This window comes from Rosa rugosa, chromosome 7 (genome assembly GCF_958449725.1).
Source record: "Rosa rugosa chromosome 7, drRosRugo1.1, whole genome shotgun sequence".
Classification (NCBI taxonomy): Eukaryota; Viridiplantae; Streptophyta; class Magnoliopsida; order Rosales; family Rosaceae; genus Rosa; species Rosa rugosa.
The window spans coordinates 34028218-34037085 of record NC_084826.1 but is presented as its reverse complement, the minus strand read 5'-3'; positions in this window follow the sequence as shown (position 1 = coordinate 34037085).

Below are 8868 nucleotides of genomic sequence, written 5' to 3'. Positions count from 1 at the left end.
CTCACATGTAGGCTAAGAGAACAACTTCTCCAAAAGGACCTAGGAATGTCCTGAAACAAATTATCATATCAAGGAGGGCATGGAAGAAGAGGAAAGAAGCTGGGGAAACCAAGTCAACTAGGAATGCCCAAGCTTCATCTTCACAAAGAGAGCATCGAGCAACGGAGATTGCCTCTTGTACATCATCACAGAATGTGCAGCAACCAAGTTCACAATTTATGGAGCATAGTCAAACTTCCTCAGAATGGGCAAGCTTTTGAAGATGATGAAATTTATGTCAATTGATGTTTCAATGTTGGCTGACATTAAGCAAACATTTTATGCTTAATTTTTGGTTTTGTTGTCAGCCTATTGAAATGTATTTTGTTATGTTTATTGTGGCAAACAATTATGCCTTGCTTAATTATGTTTGGATATTATTTGGTATTTGGTACTTATTAAACTATGTTATGCTTTTGGGATATGGAAATACGATATAGTATTTTAGCAGAAGGTATTGGAATATTTGGATTAAGTGCATCACATTTGAACAAATTTTGAGACTTTCATGTCATATTATTAAACATTGATCTTTGATTGATCGTAACCTGATTATTTGCATAAAACATGTTCAATTGTATAGAAAATAGGTACATGATTATTCTCAGGAAAAACGGAAGAAGAAGAAAAAAAAAAAGATATATGTTTGGCGGGAATATTTGGAGGGAAAATTAGAGGTAGACTATGAGAGAGGGTGGAAATATATCAGATCAATGATTTTGGGGTATTATGGTCTTTTTACCTTAATTTTGAGTCACATGCGCGGCACATGGGCTACACTAACGGTAAGGTGACGAAAATTTAACAGAGGTATCCATTTGGTCACATTTTGAAAGTTCAGGTACCATTTTGGTCACTTTAAAAGGTTGGGTATCATTCTGTCCGGTTCATGAAAGTTTTGACCCGTCTGAGGGGAAAAACTCTTGTTAATATGTCTGTTGGTTGCTCCTTGGTCCGTATGTGCTCTGTCTTAACCAATCTTTTCTGCACTTTCTCACACATGACATGGCAGTCTATTTCTATATGCTTGGTTCGTTCATGGAACACAGGATTTTAGGCTATGTGTATTGCTGCCTTGTTATCACAAAACAATTTAACTGGTTGTACATGTTTAATGTTCAAGTCCCTCAAAATGTATTGCAACCACGTTATTTCACAACATGTAGTAGCCATAGAACGGTACTCAGCTTCTACACTCAAACGTGAGACTCACTTTGTTTCTTTGTCTTTCATGAAATAGGAGCATGTCCGAGGAAAATGCAATAGCCAATTGTTGAACTTCTAGTGTCCTTGCAGCGAGCCTAGTCTGCATCACAATAGGCCCTTAACTCCAACGGCCCTTTGGAAGGTAGGAGAATTCCCTGACCTGGTGTTTGCTTAATGTACCTTAATACCTTGTGAGCTGCTTCTAAGTGAGGCTGCCTGGGTTTGTCCATGAACTGGCTAAGTATGTGAACTGCGTACACAAGGTGCGGCCTTGTGATGGTTAGGTAAATGAGATGTCCAACCAGCCTTCGATATTGGGATGTGTCTTCCAGTAAGTTTTCATCTCCTTGTGTGAACGTCACATTTTGCTCAACTGGAAACCGTGAAGGTTTAGCCCCAAGAAACCCTGTATCTTCAAGAATCTCCAATACGTATTTCCTTTGACACAAGGCAATTCCATGCTTGGGCCTTGCTACTTCTATTCCAAGGAAGTATCTCAATTGTCCCATATCCTTCAGTTTGAAATGGCTTGAGAGAAAACGTTTGGTCATGTTTGGTCATTGTGATGTCTTCCAAAATTATTCCCTGCTAGAATAACATCATCGACATAGACCAACAAAGCTGTGAAGATACCTTGATGGTTTCGGACGAATAAGGAATAGTTGGACCATGATTGCTTGAAGTCCGCTGACTTGAGGGCTGAGGAAAGCTTAAAAAACCATTGCCTTGAGGCTTGCTTCAAGCCATACATTATTTGTGTAGCTTACAGACCCTATTCTCCCCATTTCATTCGAAGCTAGGAAGGATCTGCATGTACACATCTTCATAGAGATCTCCATTGAGAAACGCATTATTTACGTCCAATTGGTGAAGATGCCAATTTTGCTGGGCTGCACGACTAAGTAAGACTCGGATCGTTGTGAGCTTAGCAACCGGCACAAACGTTTCCCTATAAACGAGCCCTTCAACTTAGCTATAACCCTTGACCACTAACCTGGCCTTGTAGCGCTCAACTGTGCCATCAGGGTTATACTTGATTTTGTATACCCACTTACAACCAATTGGTTATTTGTGAGCCGGAGGAGGAACCAAACTCCAAGTCTTGTTAGCTTGAAGCACTTGAACCTCTTACTGCACAGATGCTCTCCATTTTGGATCCTTAACTGCTTGAGAAAATGAGGTAGGCTCTCTTTGTATGGTCATGTTAGCAGTAAAGGTTCTATGAGGTGAAGAAATGTTAGCATAAGATAGAAAATGAGAGAGGCTATGAGTCGTACCTGAAGAGATGACCTCATTCGAGGAAGCCGATGGATCGGGGCGTGAGGGGAGAGTCGCATCAATATGAAATTCCTGTAATGCGATTGGAATTTTTGTGGCTCGAGAAGACCTTCGTGGTTGTGGTGGAGACGGTTGTGGAGGCTGCAAAGGTGATGGAATAGGATCGGAAGATGTGTCAAGGGTGAGATTAGTGGCAGAGCACATGGAGGGATTTGTGTCCATGTTAGAAGGTGTGAATGAAGAAGAAACGTGATCTAAGGATGTAGTTGATTTGGAAGTAGAATTAGGAGAGTGACGGTTAGCGGAAGACTGGGGATTTTGAGGAGACCGTAGGAGTTGAGTTGTGCATGGGATTTTGATGAGAAATTATAGGAGTTGAAATTGAAGGGATATCGAAATGTGGTGAATTAGTCAAAGAAGGAAACAAATTAGTGTTGGATGATGAATAAGAATGAGAATTTGTTTTAAAAGGAAACACACTCTCAAAGAAAATCACATCCCTCGAAACTAGGATTTTCTTGGTTGTCAAGTTATAAACCCTATACCCTTTTTGGCCATATGGGTAGCCAAGAAAAATGCACTCTGTTGACCGAGGATCAAATTTGCTAGGACGGGTTGAATGTGTGGACACAAAGCATTGACAACCAAAAACCTTTCAATGAGAATAACTTGGTTCCCAAGGTTCTAAAAAACGCTAGGCGCTAGTCGGGCGGTGGGCTGGGGAGGAGCGCCCAGGCGGTTTTGTATTTTTTAATTTTTAATGTAATTTTTTAAAAATATACTTATAAAGACTCAAAGTGTAATAAAATTGCACCTAGAATATTCAAATTTTAAATTTTTAAGAGAGTCCTAAATAAGCATACATAAAGAGTAGAAAGACTAAAGTGAAGATGCCATCAAGGAAGCCCTATTAATAAACAAACAATGATTTAAGTCATTTAACAATACTACAAATCTTGAAATCTACAATAGTGGCACTGTGGCAACTCATGCCATTATGATTTGATTTCTTTCCTCACACTGCTATGACCTCAGGAAATGTACAACTCAAAAGAAGAAGAAAAATTAAAAATAACGTGTCCTGACTCCACCCTTATCTAATAGTACAGTCGTTCACCTAAAAAAAAGGGTGAAGGGTAAGGGCATTGCGATGAGGTGAAACAATAAGACATGGTTACAGAAACTCAATTTGCTCCTGCAAAGATGTTCCAGAAAATCTAGAATAGACTCCGGCAGGCCTCAATATCAGATGCTTGTGAATCCAGCACAGCTTGCCCGGAAGGGCTAGAACTAATAACCTGCAGTCCTGCATTGAATATGGCTTTCTAATAGTAGTCGTCATCCACCTCCTTCAAAACGTCTTCCACCACCTTAAAATCCAAAGCTCCAACTAAAATTAATTTTCCCATAACTTCACCAAAATAACTCGGTGCTTTAGGATAGCCAACAAGAACAAGATTACAAGAAGTGAAGAAGATTATCAATTTCGGAATTGTAACTTTCTAGCAACAACTCAACAAGATGATTATCACTTTCCAGCAACAACTTAACTCAACAATTCGATTATCAATTCCAGCAACAAGAACAATAACTCAATAAGATTATCAATTTTCATTTTCCAGCAACAAGCCATCAACTCAAGTACTCAACAAGAACAAAGATTATCAATTTCCAGATTATGATTATCAATTCAAGCAAAGATTATCAATTTCTCAGAACTTACCGTGGAGAAGCTGAGGGGAGGAGCTGTGGAGTGGAGGGGCGAAGAAGCTTCCGATCTGCTTCAAAGTTTAGCCGCGCGCGCAGAGAGAAAGACTCAGAGCGACGAAGAAGCTTCCGACCCGATCTGCTTCAGAGTTTCGATCTGGTTCAGCCGCGCGCATAGCCGCAGAGAGAAATAGAGAGCGACAACAACGACGGAAAAGATTGAAATTCCCGCCCAGCCGCCTAGGCCGCTTGGACGCCCGCCTAGGTCGCCTAGGCGCCCGCCTAAAATCCCAGCGCCCAGAAGCTCCGATTATACATTACTCGCGGCGGAGAGGTGCCGCCCAGCGCCTAGGCGGGCTGGGCGGCCGCGTTTTAGAACATTTTTGGTTCCTTATGAAAAGTTTTTCAAATGGTGTTTTTCCCTGAAGAATTGGAGTCGGTGTCCGATTGATCAAGTAAGCCGCAGTGAGTATGGCATCCCCCCAAAAATGTTTTGGTAAACTTACTTGGAAAAGGAGAGCTCTAGCTACATTTAGCAAATGTCGATGTTTGCGCTCAGCCACACCATTTTGTTGTGGTGTGTTGACGCAACTGGTTTGGTGGACAATGCCTTTAGATGAATAAAATTGGGGAATCTTAAATTCTGGGCCATTATCACTCCTTACCACCTTAACACTTTTACCAAACTGATTCTCAACCTAGTGAATAAAATGAATGAGTAGAGGGCGGGCTTCGGATTTGTGTTTCATCAAATATACCCATGTGCTTTGTGATTGGTCATCAACAATGGTTAAAAAATATTGTGCACCAGAAAAAGATGGAACATGATAACCACCCCAAATGTCAATGTGAATTAAATCAAAACAAGATGCACTACGAGTAGTGCTTAATGGAAAAGGTTATCTAGTGAGTTTGGCTAAAGGACAGATAGAGCAAGTGCTTGAATTTCAAGCTTTATTTGCAAGGAATGGAAATAATGAAGATGCTTTATTTGAAGGGTGACCAAGCCGTTGATGCCACAAGTTGTTTGTGTTGGTGTGAACCGCATTGCATGTTCCTTTCTTTGATTGATTGAGGCAATAGAGTCCCTCCTTCTCAATTCCCACCCAATCATCTTCCCCGATTGTAGGTCCTGTATGACACAAATTTGTCTGAGAAAGATAGTAATATAAAATGCATCGAATGTTAGTTTGCTCACAGAAATCAAGTTAAGATAGAATAATGGGACGCAAAGAACATTATGAAGAACAAAATGGGGAGAGAAAGCTACTGTGCCAATATGAGTAACATGTGCTAAGGTTCCATCAGGAAGCTCAACCCAACGGTTATGGACTGATTTTAGTGAGGTAAGCAAAATAGGGTTACAAACAATATGATCACTTGCACCACTATCCAATATCCATATTGTCTCTTTACTACTTTGTGCAAGATGAAATGCTTTACCTGAAAGTTCCTCATAATTTGGAATGTTACCGACTAGGTTGGCTGAGGCAGACTTTGTTTTGGTTAAAAGCTGACTGAGAAGTTGATGGCACTCTTCTCGGGAAAAAGGGAAATCAGTCAAAGCTTCCTTACTATCATTTTGAGAGGCTACATGATTTGCTTTCGATCGTGCTTGTCCACCTCCAGTAGCATTCTTCCTCCTTCGGCAGTAATCATAGGTATGTCCTTTCCCATTGCAATATGTGCATCTGAGATGAGCCCTGCAGTTCTTCGTGTTGTGATTATTCAACATAAAACAATAGTGATGACACAATCTGTGGTAAAATGTCAATTGACAAACATAGTTCGATTATCAAATTCATCTGCACCTCCGCAGGCCCCCCTGCCGAGCCCACTTCACCTACCATCGGGCCCAAGACCAAATTACTCATCCTCTTCTGTTCAACAACAATCATCCTCAATGACTCAATTTGATCCTCTATCGTCCTCTCATGGTTAGACTTCTATTGACCCACCACCTCCACCTTTAGGTGCGGCCGCGCCCACTGCTGACCACAACCATGACGTAGCAACTCCATCTTCACCGCCCACCATCACTGCTCCAACCACTGCTGCTCCTGCGATTCCATCTCTGCCACGAATCCAATAGTATCTCCGTCGCAATCAAGTCGCGCCTCCTGTTGCGACTTCTCTGCCACTTCCTTCCGATGCCTCTGCACCACTATCTCCTCCACTAGCCCCGGCGCCTCCACCAGTCTCGCCGCCTCCACCAGCCCCAGCGCCTCCACTAGTCCTGGCACCAACACACTCGATGCGAACCCGCTTCCGAGATGGAATAATTCAGCCTCGTGTTCGTACAGATAGCACTGTAAAGTGTCCTATACCCAAAGCTCTTCTTTCTATTATTGATTCCTTATAACCCACTTGTTATACTCAAGCTTCCAAACATGCAAATTAGAGAGCTACCATGACTGACGAGATTAATGCTTTGTTGAAGAACCACACCTGGTCCCTTCTCCCTCATTCTCCATCTCAGCATGTTGTGGGCTGCAAATGGGTGTTTCGAATCAAAAGAAACCCGAATGGCTCAGTGGAGCGTTACAAGGCGCGCCTTGTAGCCAAAGGATTCGATCAACAGCACGGCATCGACTATGGTGAAACCTGCAGCCCTGTCATCAAGCGTGCCACCATTAGGACTGTTCTCTGTGTTGTTGTGTCTAGGAATTGGCCTCTTCGCCAACTGGATGTCAAAAATGCGTTCCTCCATGGCTACCTTCAAGAAGATGTTTACATGACTCAGCCCCCTAGCTTCGTCGATTCCTCTCGACCATCCTATGTCTATAAGCTTCACAAGGCCCCCTTTATGGCCTCAAAGAAGCACCCTGTGCTTGGTTTCACCGCATGAGCTCTTTTCTGCTCTCTGCTGGTTTTCGTCTTAGTAAGGCCGACTCCTCTTTATTATCAACATGGATTGCATACGATTTACTTCTTACTCTATGTTGATGACATAGTGGTCACGCGCAGTAGTGATAGGCTTCTTCAAAGCTTTATCAAGGATCTTGGTCGTGGTTTTGATATCAAGGATCTTGGTCCTCTTCATTATTTCCTTGGTTTACAGGTCACACCCCATTCCCATGGTCTGAATATCAATCAATTGAAGTATGTTCATGATATTTTGGAGAAGCATGATCTGTTACACAGTCAACCAGTTAGCACTCCATTGTCAACTAAGGCTGTTCTCACCGCAAATGATGGGGACATTCTTGACAATCCTACTGTCTTTCGCGAGATGGTTGGCTCAATGTAGTATCTGACAATCACTCGCCCTGATATTGCCTTTGTGGTCAATTATGTGTCTCAATTCATGAGCCAACCACGTTCTCCACATCTGATCGCTGCCAAACGTATCCTCCGTTATGTCAAAGGCACACTTGGCCATGGTCTCACATTCACTTCTCAAATACAACTTGTCCATATCTTTGCTTACTCTGATGCTGATTGGGCTGGCTGCCTGGAATCACGTCGTTCCACTTCTGGCTATCTCATCTACCTTGGCAGTAACCTTGTCTCTTGGTGCTCTTAAAAGCAGCCTACAGTTGCCCGATCTAGTGCTGAGACTAAATATCGATCCCTTGCTCATGCTAGCGCCGAGACGACTTGGTTAGGCTTCTTGCTCTATGAACTTGGTGCCCATATTCAGTTCCCAATTATGCTCTATTGTGACAACCTAAATGCCACTTATATGGCTTCTAAACCGGTCTTCCACCCTCGTACCAAACACATAGAGCTAGATTATCACTTTGTTTGTTAATACCTACAGAAATATGTTTGAATTAATATTCACACAGATAACTATGTGAAAATATTTTATCTTTTATACAAACATCTGTTACTGTTGTTTATTTTCACGGATTTTTGTTGATATTGTTATTGTATAAATTATTGTGGGCTCAATTATCTTTATTTCACACGGTTATCTGTTAGAATTTGTGTTTCGCACAAATATCTATAGTTTTTAAATAATCTGTGTGAGTTAAATCTGTGTGTATTGTTATTTTGCTGGTAATGGCATCAGCTAAACCATAGTCTTGCAATTGCAACAACCTGTGTCTCCCCATCTCATATCAATACGGCATCCAAGACCAAGTCAGGTTTCCTTACTTACCATGACTCCATCAGCATAAAATTGAAAGAAGACAAAATCAAAGCTCGAGGGTGTGGACCGCAGAGAGACAATTCCAAAAGTAACCACCATCTCACACTGCAAAAACACAAGAGACCCTAGGGTTCCAGCTGCATTTTAACAATTTCTTAACTTTTCACTATCATGAATGAGCTGCCTTCCTTTCAAAAAAAAAAAGAAGAAGAAGAAGAAGAATGAGCTGCCACATCAATACCACATTGTATGGTTTAAATATAATAGTTAACCAAATTGTGGTTCGTCTAATATTGTTGTACTTAAAAATGTCAAATGCCCATTTCTTTGACATGGCTTACCTCACGGTCTTTAATTGTTTATTCTGTTAAGTCGACATGCATGGTAGAATCTGAAAATGTACAATGCAAATGCCCGGCCACGTTTCTCTCTGAAATATGGATCGAGTAGCAAGCAATCATCATTCCATAAGTATATGAAACTGATCCAAATAGATTGCTGTTTAAGCCACTGCCGATTACGTGTATATATATCAAAAA